At 41.4% G+C, this 13470-nt stretch overlaps 1 protein-coding gene across 1 annotated transcript in view; it reads right to left on the minus strand.

The window, feature by feature from the left end:
* pitpnm2 (phosphatidylinositol transfer protein, membrane-associated 2) overlaps window positions 1-2568 on the minus strand; it is a 60697-nt gene extending 58129 nt beyond the window's left edge. The window contains exons 1-2 of the mRNA XM_080755750.1: window positions 2551-2568; window positions 2351-2390 (exon numbers count right to left, since the gene is read on the minus strand). The gene's annotated coding sequence lies outside the window, so the exon portion shown is untranslated. The remainder of the gene's footprint in view (window positions 1-2350; window positions 2391-2550) is intronic.
* Between the last annotated feature and the right edge of the window lie 10902 nt (window positions 2569-13470).

The following is a 13470-nucleotide window of genomic DNA, read 5'->3' on the forward strand; positions in this document are numbered from 1 at the left end:
GCTCAAGGACACTTTCACACTAACTCTGGGGGAGCTCGGGTTCGAACTGGGATCGAACTAAAAACGTTGATGCTCCCATCCGGATAAAAGGTAGACGCCCTTTCCGGCTCTGGAGCGTATGTGCTCAAGGGAGGGCAAAATGTTCCCGAGATTCCTTGCGAAGTATAGCACGGAAGCATGAGTGTCCGTCACAGAGCGCATGTTCAGGTCTGATGCAGTAAATCCCGGAAAAGCGATTTGATTGGCCAGTAATCACTTGAGTGGCAGCGTGATGTAACGTGCCTTCCACACTTACTTCCTCCCCCCGTGAGAATTGTTCCACCCTCCCGTCAACACACATGGCTCCACCGAACTGCAGCGGCCATCTATTTTTTTTTTTATATCTATGGTTCTACCAGCCTCTACCCCTGAGCCACTGCCGCCCCCAAACGGTAGTGCAAAATCAATTAAAAATATTATTGCACATTAAATCTCATCGTGTGATAAATGACATGGTCTGGGAATGGCATAGACTGGCATAATCGCAGCATTTTAGGCAGCTTTTCCGATACACTGCTATATCGGTATGGAACAACTCTATTCAAAACAACCAAATAGAACTCAGGCTTATGTCGTGTCCGTCTGCATGGTGTCTGTGAGTCTTTGCTCACCTGCACTATCCACACAATTTGAATGAACCATCTGTGTCGTGCCGCCGCGAGGCCCTTCGCTCTTTGACTATCAAATCAGTGAATAAGCAATGTGCTTGTGCTCTTGATGAACAACACAAATGTGCTTTACAAATAGACCTATTTTTGGATTCCACTGTAGAGGTACAGTACACTACACACACACGGCATCTGTGAATGAGTGTGTACGTGCGTGCATGCGTGCGTGCAGGATGCACACTGTAAGGGCGCCATATAAATGCACCATTTACCCTCTTGGCCTAGTACAGATACATCTGGGGAAATTAAATTCAATATATTGGCGAGAACAGCAGCAAGAACCTTCGCTAAACAAGCCTATGGCTGCTACTTTGACAGACAGACAGACAGACAGCGACAGATGTAAAAGTTACACATACATGAAGATGGTAGCAAGGTAAGCCCAGTTATGACATCTGTATTCATTTAAATATGCAGTATGTAATCCTAGACGAATAATCTGAAAATCTTCAGTATAGCCCCCCCCCCACCCCACCCCCCCCTCTCTGCAGAGACAGACACACATGCTCGCAATGAAATGGCTTGTTGATAGGTACTCCACCCACCCACACACACGCACGTCGGTACACCTCCCCTATCGGATGATCAGCAGAAGCCAGCTAACAGAATCAGCCTGCGTTCCGTCTATTACATTACGCTAAACACCTCCGCTCCACTGTGGGCCTCGTGCATATGAATGTCACTCCCTGGCTGCTGTATTGTATGAATGATCCCTGCTCCTGTACTGTACTATGAATGATGCTGCATCTTATCGGTCTTCCACACCAGACCCATTTCCACACACCGGTTAGGGTTGGGAATGGATCCTTCAGTAACTATTCCGGTTCCTTATAACAATTCGCTCTTAACGGTCCGATTCCTTAGCGGTTCCCTTATTTAACGATTCCTATGGGGGTTCCAAATGGACCTTTACTGGCCTGTAACTCTGTGAATGGACAAATTCACCCAAATGGAATCAAAGGGGTCCTTTAGGGTCCATCTATGTACAAATGTGTCTGTGTAAAAAAATATATATATATATGTTTTTTACATAACATTATAATGTTCTTATTTTTTTTAATCATAAGACCCAATTACTGAATGTCAGTCTCCAGGTTTTCTTCAGAATATGTATGACATTGATTCAGTACGACACAGTGGCACATTGGAAGGCCACCAGGACACTGGTTCTCTTACGTTTTTTATTTTCATAACTCTCCATGTGTGCACTCAGAGTTACAGACCTGTAAAGGTCATTTAAGGCTATAGCTCTTTACAGTATGTTTCTGTTAAATATATTATTGTCCCATTTGTCCGCTCATTTGTACGTCTGTGGCAAAAATATAATTTTGACAAAAATGTCCACCATCAGCCAGCATGGAGATGATCCCTGTATTAGACTGCTAGTACAGTGGAAAGTGGTGGTCACGCTTAATAATTGAATTGATAAAAAATATTGACTTCAATGTTGTTATCAAATATAATCATTGTTGAGTTATGAGTGCATTACTTACAATTATTCATAGTCCAGAACAATTTTACGATGACAAATAAGTAATCATTGTATAATTATAACACAAGGTAAACATAAATAATATTTAGATCAAGTATCCTTGAATTAATGTCAGATTTGGTAACACTGTACTGAAGTGTTTGCCACTTACCCCAGAGTGCATCTTCAGAGCCACAATTATTTTCTTCTTCCTGCAAATGAGAAATATATGATTAGCATTATAAAACAACACTCTGTTATGAAACCGCTTTGAAATGATGGACCAACTTCCTTCCTATATAAATACATAAAACAGCCTACAGTATTAGTAGTAGTCACGACATGAGCAAATAGAATGGAACAGAACATTACATTCTTTTTACAGCCCCTCCAAAGCCAAGGAACAACTTCAACTTGCAAAACGGCTTTTATAGTTCTCTTGGGGAGGATGCAAGACGTGGAGGGGGAGAGAAAGACAGAAAGGAAGTGGTTAACAGACGCATGCCGTGATGTCACAATAACAAAAGAAAGAAGTGAGGGATGATTGGGGGCGCGCACCAAGGGGCCAGTGAGGCGCTCCAACGTTGAAGCCGTGCAGCTGGGCTTTAACATTGAGTGCTCGGTTGCACTTCCGCATTTGCCAACCAAATTTGTTTGGATAATGCGGAAGTAGACGGTCCTTCCGGTTGCTTCAAAACGCCACTGAGAAACTTCCACTGACATGAATAGACACACACACACACACACACACACACACACACACACACACACACACACACACACACTGATGATGAGCAAAGACAGTCTATTTTTAGATGTGGCATGTGTGTGTGTGTGTGTGTGTGTGTGTGTGTGTGTGTGTGTTGTGCGGGGGGCTGGCATTTGGGCTGGAGAGGGATATTATTTGTGACATGTCTCCTTGGTCCTGTTAACTGACGCCAATAAACAACCTCCTAAGAGAGGCGGGGGATCTCAGCGATTCATCAAACACTGTCCGTTCATCGGTTCATGCTTTGTAGCAGTTACGTCACAGTCACACACAAACAAACATATTAGTATGAGTCTTCACTCCACTGTTTATTTTTACAAATATGTACAAATGTAACCAAATGGACTCGTAAGGGTTGATTTGGTTACATTTGTACATTGTGGGTCGATTTGGTTCAAGTGGTACACTCTCAGAGTTACACAAAACCATAAATAATAATAATGGATTAAGACATTATTTTTACTGGAGCAACAGTAACATTTATATGTTTTATCCTGACATGACTTGCTTCATTTCAAGTTTTTAGTTGTAAGCAACGAAGTGATTAGCTTTCCTTTTACCGCTTTATGTTTTATGTATACTCTACTGTGATGAAAGATGAAAGGAATCACTCAGGTTTCTAGGCCCAAATCCAAGGCATAAATGTGACTTTTGGTGCTACAGGGCTTGATGAGATCATCATACTTTAATGTTTATGTTGCTGTGTTGGCTTAAGCAGAGATGGCTCTCTTCCCTTTTGGTTATGTAAATACATAAATGCACTGTACATGCAAACAAAAGCAAATGTTTGTTGGAAATGGCTCTAAAATCTCTCCAAAACACTAATGTGTAACAAACACGGCTTCTAAGTAGATAGTACAGGGAGTACAAGAATGATGAACCCATCAAACAATCTTTTATTTAATCGCTTAAATATTTTTTTTTATCAATTACAAACCCCACAAAGCCTTGGAATTCACATACTTTGTTTTGTTGCATTCCTGAGCCAATAATTATGACTGGTGGAGTCCGCTGCTCCTTCGCCTGGAAAGGAGCCAGCTTAGGTGGTTCGGGCATCTGGTTAGGATGCCTCTCGGGCGCCTCCCTAGGGAGGTCCTCGAGGCACGTCCCACTGGGAGGAGACCCCGGGGCAGACCAAGGCGCAGTTGGAGGAAACACATCGACTCACTGGCCTTGGAACGTCTCGGGATCGCCCAGGAGGAAGTCACTAATGTTGCTCTGGAGAGCTCCTACTAGACATTAGCATCTTACCGCCGGCCATCACATTATTGGGTCAGGAATGTGACAAAAACAAAAGAAAAACATTGCCATGAATTCAAGGTTTCATGGGGTGTGCAATTGATAGAAAATGAGTGAGGTGAACTACTCCTTTAAGCATTATTTTATGAAGAAGTTTCAAAACTAATGAAAATAGCCAATCTGCAAGCTTGTAAATCAGCTATTTATGCTATTTTTGAAATGCACGCGGACTGTATAATGACATGCCCAAAATACTGTAGGCATGACACTTTGAAAGTCAACTGTAGTGTTGGCTTTCTATGAAATCAATTGTATTCTATCCTTCACTTCATAATTATTACAATAATATTTCTACAAGGTTTGTCTGTGAATGCAATGACAGTCTAGGATAGATAAGGGAGCACTTGTTTAATGTATGTAGAGTATGTGTTACTTACTGTCAAATGTTTTGTATTGTAATGTTTTATCTGTTAAATGTGATAGGACCTCAATGAGTCCCTGGAAATCCTGAAAATGCTGTAGCCATGTGGTTTCTAATGCTTTTCAAATAAATCAAATAAGAAATGCAGGTGCGGGTGCCATTTCAAATGGAACATATCCGTTTTCCATCTTGGCTTCTATTAAGGGACCAGCATTTTTGTCTATCAATCATTCTCCTAGTTTTAATCCACTTTCAAACTGGTCACATAGACCGGCATACATACAGTTACATGTGCAATAACAAAAGAGGCTGTGAGAGCAAGAATGATGAGCGTTATCATTTGAGAAAGAGACAATAGACCACACTACCACCGCTAAGGTTGGCAATGGTGTTAATCAAAACAAAAGAGACGGAGCTCCACTAACCATCCAATACCATTACTGTCTGGCCTGCTTCCAGGCCTCTGAAGCTGGTGGGTAATGTACAGTTGGCCCTAGCCTAGCATAGCATGACACACGGTAATACTAATATATAGTTGGTCCTAACCTAGCATAGCATGAAGCTGGGTAATATGGGTGCATGCGTTTGGTCCGACATACAGTACTTACAGTCCGACAGGCATTAGTCCCGACACCCTACAGCTACCACAAACCCTAACCTCACAGGGAAGTCATGGAGTTCTAACCAACAACGCATGCTGGGAGCCACGGGTGAGTCTTAACCAGCCACGCATGCGTCAGACCGTTGCATGTTGGACTGGATATACAGTTGGCCCTAGCCTAGCAGAAGCTGGGTAAAGGCCTATTCATTGATAATATACATTTGGCCCTAGCCTAGCAGAAGCTGGGTAAAGGCCTATTCATTAGTCATTTGTCACCACTTTCAACCTGGCCTTCCTTGTTTTGTGCATGTCATTATACTGTAGATTGTAGAATAATAAACAAGTAATAATTAGACCCATTTCATCCCACGTACGTGGGAAATTCTGCGTTAGGGGTTAAGTGTCTTGCTCAGGGACACCTCGACACATTGCCAGGGCCAGGAATTGAACCTGGGACCTTCTGCTTCCAAAGGCGAGCACTCTATCCATTCAACATCAAAGATTTGTAAAAATGTCATGTCATCTCAGAGAGAGGCAAGACACACACTGTGTATTCTTAATATATTCTTGCGTGTACATGTGCACGCGTGTGTGTGTGTATGTGTGAATGTTTGATGAGGAAGTGATGCCTCACTGCCAACGAACAAAGCCCTGGGATTGTTAATTATTGTGAGTGCTCAAACTAAGCGGCACAAACACGGTCGTCCACCGTGGCGGCTTTACATTCTTACAGCAATTACCTAACCTCATTGTCCCATGGGAATATCACTCTGTTAATTGGTGCTGGGAAAATGGATGCACGTTCACACCTTTGGCATCAGCTATTCCGGGGCCAACGTTCAGCAAATGTAGCAGATTTCTGTGGTGAATATATTTTATATAATGCAGTGCAAACGGGTTGTACTAGACCGCCCTTGGGAATACGGTTAACTAAGTAGGCCTATGGGGTTTAAGTGGTTAAAGAATTATTCTTCTATCAACTGTTTAAATGTTTTCTCCCCTTACTTCCTTCACAGCAGTAATGAAAATGCAAATATTAAAAGTGCAGTTTTGTTTCCTACAGTGAATGAAAGAGAAGGAAGAGAAAATGAAGCTTTGTTTATACTTTGTTGTACAACGGTGCATATAACAGTCATTAAGAATGAATGAAAGGCCTCGGTTGATTTGCAGAGCAGCAGTGAAGTGGTAAGATTCATTCATTCATTCATTCATTCATTCATGCCTGACATGACACACACACGTGTCACCAGTCACCAATTAGAGTCGACTCGACCATTTGTATTTCTGGCCATTACTGTAGATAGGCTATTTTCGGCACAGCATATAAATCAGGCTGTCTTTGGCCACGAGCGGAGCAGTGGGGCTGGAATCCCTCTGTTTACCCTGCTAAAAATAGATTCCACGCATCGCTATGACGTGGCATCACCATCAGAGCCCACCGCAACCACCCATATTCTACACACACACACACACACACACACACACACACACACACACACACACACACACACACACACACACACACACACACACACACACACACACACACACACACACACACACACACACACACACACACACACACACACACACACACACACACACACACACACACACACACACACACACACACACACACACACACACACGATCGAGTCACGCCGTTATTGGTATGCAGCGGTTGGTCTCTCTCCCCCCACGCCATTGTTGCCGTTGCAGATTGTGTGAAAGAAATAAGCAGCCAGGTCTATTTAAAACAAGCACAAAAGAAGCGACTGGGCTATGCGAGTTGTGATGCGACACGTTGTGAGCTTGTGGATCAAGAAAATATCTTGGAAGAATGTGACAATTTCTTTATATTTTTGAAACATTTTAACAGCACAAATCTGGTATAGGGGGGGGGGGTCACTGGCACCAAATAGTTTAGATGTAGAGGGTGTAGGGTCCTTGGACAAATACATTATTCTGGGGGTCCTTGACATGGAAATGTGTGAGAGAATCACTGGTTTAAATGACATTAGGAAATAAGCCCAAATAAGCAAACAAGCCCAAAAATACAAAACACAACTACCAATATACTTAAGCAACTTTACAGAAAAAGAAGCCCAAGGTTGCTTGTAATAAGCAGATATGGCAACCCCCCGTTTGGATGGAGAGAATGAAGGGAGGGTGAGTAGTGGAAGGAAAGAGGAGAGAAGACGGCGGGTGGGAAGCCCAGTGAAGAAGAGAGATGTGAGGAAATATGAGACACAGCGTGACTGAAGGGTAGAGAGAGAGAAGGATGGAGGGTTTGTTCTAATGGGGGGTATGGGGTGTATCACAATACACGATATTTTTCATGCTTTTTTATGGTTCTTTTTCAAGTTACTTAACATACAACCACCTACAAGGTAACAAAAAAAGGAGTAACAGACCATTTAGACATATTCATTTGGGCTAACGAAACCGTCGTTCTACATTAGTATAAATTAAGGTATAGAATCGAAGAAAATAAATAGAAATATCTCTGAAAAGGCATATCGTGGAGAGATTGTATCGTCTCGACGATAATGGCCACGATTTCATGGCCAGTGTGGATATGATTCATTTTTTTATCCAGGCTATTGGTCAGACTGAATTAAAAACTATTTTTTTCTTTCTGGGAATCTAAAACGATACATTTGATATTCTAACAATTAAATAAAGAATTTGCCCTATTCGTCGTACGACAAAGTGTAGTTTTTTTATTTTATTTTTAATCAAACCCTGGATGGATGGATGGAAAATGGTGCATTTATATAGGTCCTTTATATCCCACAAAGTGCTTTACATAGATTGTGCAGGCTGTGCATTACATTCACCCATTCACACAAACATTCACACACTGATGGCAGAGGAAACCATGCAAAGCACCAACCTGCTCATCGGGAGCAATTAGGGGTTGAGCGTCTTGCTCAAGGGCACTTCGACACTAACTCTGGGGGAGCCCGGGATCGAACTGGAAACCGTCCAGTTGCCAAGCGGATGCTCTACATCCTAATGGATGGATGGAAAAGACAGGGGGAGGGGTAAGGAGAGCATATGGTTGGAAACGAGCTTGCGGGACAGAGAGAACGGGTGAAGGAAGGGGAGGGCGATCAATACAGTGACTCATTCTTTCTGCACAGGCTGCTTCCTAACAGCATTCATTAAAAGCAAACCTAATCATTTTGTCTCTGATAATCTGATCGCCGGGGCTTCCATCTTCATTCAGTTCCATGTGATACACATGACAATCAAACAGACTCGCCCCAAAAGAAGACTGATACGGGGTCCATTTCCTACACAGTGGTCCAGATCAGGGCTAGCCTGTCACCATTACACATTTAAGTTGACGATTAATACTAATAATTGCGATTAAGGATTCAATTGTGTATTTGGCATTAAACATTGGAAGATATGAAGAAAAAAAAGTAAGCTTCATGCATTGTAAGCTTGTAGATCAGCTATATAACATTTTCAACATGGAAACAATGACAAAATAATTGCGATTATCTCAGATAAGCCCTGGTAGTTCCCGGACACGTTGAGAAACAATGGCTTACATTCTTAGCGAAACAAAACAATATATAACACTTTAATATCCATCATTTCCCTCTATCTATGCCACCAATTATCAGCCACTATAGTACCGGTAGTGTATGTTTACCTGCAGAAACATACTGCCCTCTGGCTGTTCAGTATTGGTGATTTCACTGTGTGTTAACACAGTTTGGTAGACCTAAAAACATCACTGTCTAACCAAACAAATAGGGCCCGACCGATATGGATTTGTGTGACCAATACCGATTTTATAGAGGGGACAATCACAGATAACAGATAAGTGATTTTTTTGGGATGAAATTAAAACAGGCCTTTTTCTGTGTGGATTGTGCAAAGAATTTAACCGATTATGATTATGTAAAGGTACAGTAGCACCAATGACTTTATTCAAGACACAGAGAGAGGGCAGTGTGTTTACTGTTTCTGCAGGTTAACACGACCACGCTACGACGACTGCCGGTATAGAGCAGTGGTTTTCAACAAGTGGTCCAGGGACCACCAGTGGTCCTGAGGTTCCAGGTGGTACAAATGGTGGTCTGTGGTTCAAATGCCAAATTAATGGGCCTTGGTGTGAAAAAGGTTGAAAACCACTGGTATATAGAGGGAAGTGATGGGCTAACAGTAACAATGTATGCAGAGCGCAGATTGGTTCACAGCTTCATTCCTAAAATGTATTGTTTTATGACCCACATAATGTGAAATTCATATTTTGAGTGTTCTGAAATGAACTGGGCACACAGGACAACAATCTTAGATGCCTTTTGTCCTTTTGACAGAAACAATAATGGCAATGGCAATCAATTCATCAATTTAGCATTTGAGATTGTTTGAAACCAATTAAAGGCTGTAGTGTAGGCCTATGTATAGGAGCAATTACTGTATATCTGCAGGCTACGTTCTCTCTCATGATAACAGTCAGAAATGTGATTAGCCTACATCTCTTCCGTTTCTGTGTAGCTGTATTGCAGCTAAAGAATAGCAACACCTCTCATTCAAAAAAAGTTGGGTTATGTCATGTGTGAGGACAAAATTAAATCCCAATAGCCCCTGTGTACATTTCATCAATGTCTCATTCTTTGGTTTATAGGTTAATATTTATTATTATGCGGCAGCGACACAATCCATCCACCACTCACTCACCTGCGAAAATGCATCACACGACGTGACTGCAATCTTGTATTCAATTTTAGGGTGGGTTTCCACCGGAATGCATTATATGCATCCAATTGTTCAGGATGTGATTTCACAACCACCTTATGCAGCTATAGGGTTCACATTATAAAAAGAGTAAAATCGATGCATGTATATTGAACGGGTGTCCTGCTAGTGGTGCGTGCGTAGGCTAGTATAGGCTACCACATACCGCTTCTTGTATCATCAATCATCAAAAAATACTGCTGTTCAGTGCAGTGTAGTTATTGTTTTCTATTGGTTCCCTACGTCACGTAGCTTTTTAACTTAACGACGAAAATAGACGAGCAACAAACAAGCTCACTACCGGTTTTACACTGCCGTCTACCAACCAGTGCAGAACACAGGGCATAGTGGACGTCGATCAAGGGGAACAGCGCTCCCCAATGGAGTACATTTGCACTGCGAACTACAACATGTTGGCAGAGTTGCATTTTTTTATTCCAGAGATAATGAGATTTCTTGTTTTTCATCATAAACAAACAAAAAACACAGAACAATAACATGCACACAGATTGCCCATATATAGTATGATATTAAAACTAAAACTGGAAATAGCAATAATTCTAGTTATCTTAGTTAGAACGGTGATCAAATCGTGTGTGATGTCCAGAAATGCACCCGTTACCGGCATGGTGCAATCATGCAACCTTTTCTTAATTAGTATAATTAGCATGTACTGAGCTAGCTGTACTGTACAAAACCATTAACACACACACATGCACACCCACATTCACGGGGAAATATTACAGCTTTACCACGCTGCTGCTTCATTTGGAGTTTGGACTTGTGTCATTCCTCCTTGTTGCATACTTGCATGCCTCAGTAATATTAAACTTCTGAATTGTACGGTAGTCATTATGGCTTCTCAAAAGAACAGTGGCTACTGGCTATCAGTACTCACCCTGCCATATGGTTGTTCGCAGCCTGTTTGATAATCATTTGGGAGTACTCGGGACCAACTTCTCCCCTGACGCCACTACTGCGCACCTGCGCGCATACACATCATCATGGAATCCTCCTGATAACTGCACTAATAGTCTGTGCGTCCTCCCCTTGTCCACTACGTGGCGCTGTTTCCATGGTTATCGATTTTCAGGTTGAGATTGTTTTTTAATCCAAATCCAAATCTACAAAGTAACTACATTTTCAAATAAATGTAGTGGAGTAAAAGTACAATGTTTGGATCCGAGATGAGTAGAAGTAGTAGTATTGGAATTTGGAAATACTCAAGTAAAGTACAAATACTGTTACAATTGACTTAGTTACTTGCCAGTGCCCTCAAAATAGGGACACCAGGATTTATGTTTTAAAGGACACAATGAATGTGTTTATTACATTTCTATATATTTTTTTCTTTTTACTTCTATATATTTTTTTTGTTAAACAATGTATAAAGCCTGTACATAGTTTGTATTTTCTTCTAGAGAAAACAATGTGGAGAACACTCAAGGTTAATTATATCACGAAATGTATACTTTGTCTTTAGAAAGGTCTTTCCATCCGTTGGCATTTGGTGATGTTTTGAGTGATTTGTCTTATTACTTTTGTATGTATACGTGACAATGTGACAGATTTTATCTGATACTGCTACTTCCCTATAAGCGAACCAGACTCTGATTGACAGATAGTCACCGGGATGGAACACTATAGAAAGTGTTTTTTTATTATTGTCCCATGAAGTTCCATGAAGTCAAAATAATGTCTACACTTTTCAGCGATAACAATGTGTTATGTTATAACTTATATCTGATGTACACCAGTGACAAACTATAATTACTCTATTTAACAGCTTGAGAACGAGCACAAGAACCCAGAGATGGTCCAAGCAGTGGAAGGATTTGAGACTTGAGAGCTACTTTAAAAATGACCAGCTCAACAAGATCTACCCACTGAATACCATTGCTGAAAAGTCTAAACACAGTATATCATGGAATAGGTAGTGTTTTTTGTATTTAATTTGTAATGCTACTGACGTTTGTGCACAGCAACACTCTTGAAACTATAAGATTGCATTGTGGGTTTGAGCTGAAAGGCCCTTTTTTATGTCATATCAAGTAATTTTAATTCAAGTGGCAGATGCAAAAAAATATATATATATATATATTTTATATATTTAAATTAAATAGTCTTTAGGGGCATGTCATGCGATCTACCTGCACAGCCTTTGTGATCTACTGGTAGATCGTGATCTACCTTTTGGGCACCCCTGGATTAGACAGTAATAGCCAGGCCGTGGATGATGACTATTCCACCAGCATCAAGCAACGACATACCGATGTTCTACCGATTTACACCAGACTGTACCCTGTACCCAATGACTGCTGCTGAAACTGCGAAGGGGAAAGAAGCAACCTGCACTCTAACGAACATAGCACCACAATTAGCAACAGCTAATTAATAAGACTGGAGCTAAAAGGCTGAGCACCATATTTTTACAAACAAGCAGGAAGGAATAAAACAATGCCGTGAAATGACGGCGTACTTGGTGACTGGGGTAGTGCAAGGGGAGAGCTGGTTGGAGGCTGGGAAATGAGTCAATGTGCCCAGATATTGCTGGTCTGCTTTCTGCTGCAAAACAGTATATTTTTAAAGCCTTTCATAGAAATAATGAGAAGAATAACAAAGTGGTTGAGATGAGCCAGAGTGAGCTGGGAATGGGAAACAACTCCAAGTCAATGATCCCAAATGTTTCTGGTCTGCTTTCTGCTGCAAAATATATAAATAATACAAATTTTATATATATATCATGGAAAGAATGAGGCTGCTTTCGAAGTGGTTGATCTGAGTGTGGCTGATCTGGAGCACTGGCTTTCCAAAGTGTACCAGAGTGCAATTGTAGCACAGTGTTTGGATGGACTATAAGGCGCAGTGGGGAGCAGAGCCAAGCAGGGCCAGTCGTTAATCTCAGGAGGACCATAATTTAGTTTGTTACAGCTGTGTTGCTTATACTCGACCATCTCAAATCAGCTGTAGTTGTTGTTTAAGGACACAATTAATTTGTAATTACACATTTTTTGTTAAACTTGTGTTTAAATTTAAAGCCTGTACATAGTTTGTATTTTCTTATACAGAAAATAGTGTAGAGAACACTCAAGGTTCATTATATAACGAAATGTGTACTTTGTTTTTAAAAAGGTCTTTCCATTTGTTGGCAAAAGTTTGGTGATATTTTGAGCACAATGGTACTTTACTTACTGTAGGTAAAACATTTGAGTACTTTTTTCCACTACTGTTGACCACAAAGAGGCCTGAGGGGAGAATTCAGAACCATGGACAGCGTACATCCCTATGGTTGGCTCAACTTGGCTGTGTTGAAACTTCAGCACCAGAGACAGCGCACAGCCCCCAGATTATTGAAACCTAATGCGCCACGTCTCTGCGTACGTGTGTGCATGCGTACGTGTGATTACGGTTGTAATGCACGTAACTCGAGTACCGTCTGACCCACCGACTTCACATTCGACACACGCGTTCCACACCCTCACAGGGAGTGCAGTGCCAGGTATC

This window comes from Protomyctophum bolini (assembly GCF_963924005.1).
Source record: "Protomyctophum bolini genome assembly, chromosome: 22".
Taxonomy (NCBI): Eukaryota; Metazoa; Chordata; class Actinopteri; order Myctophiformes; family Myctophidae; genus Protomyctophum; species Protomyctophum bolini.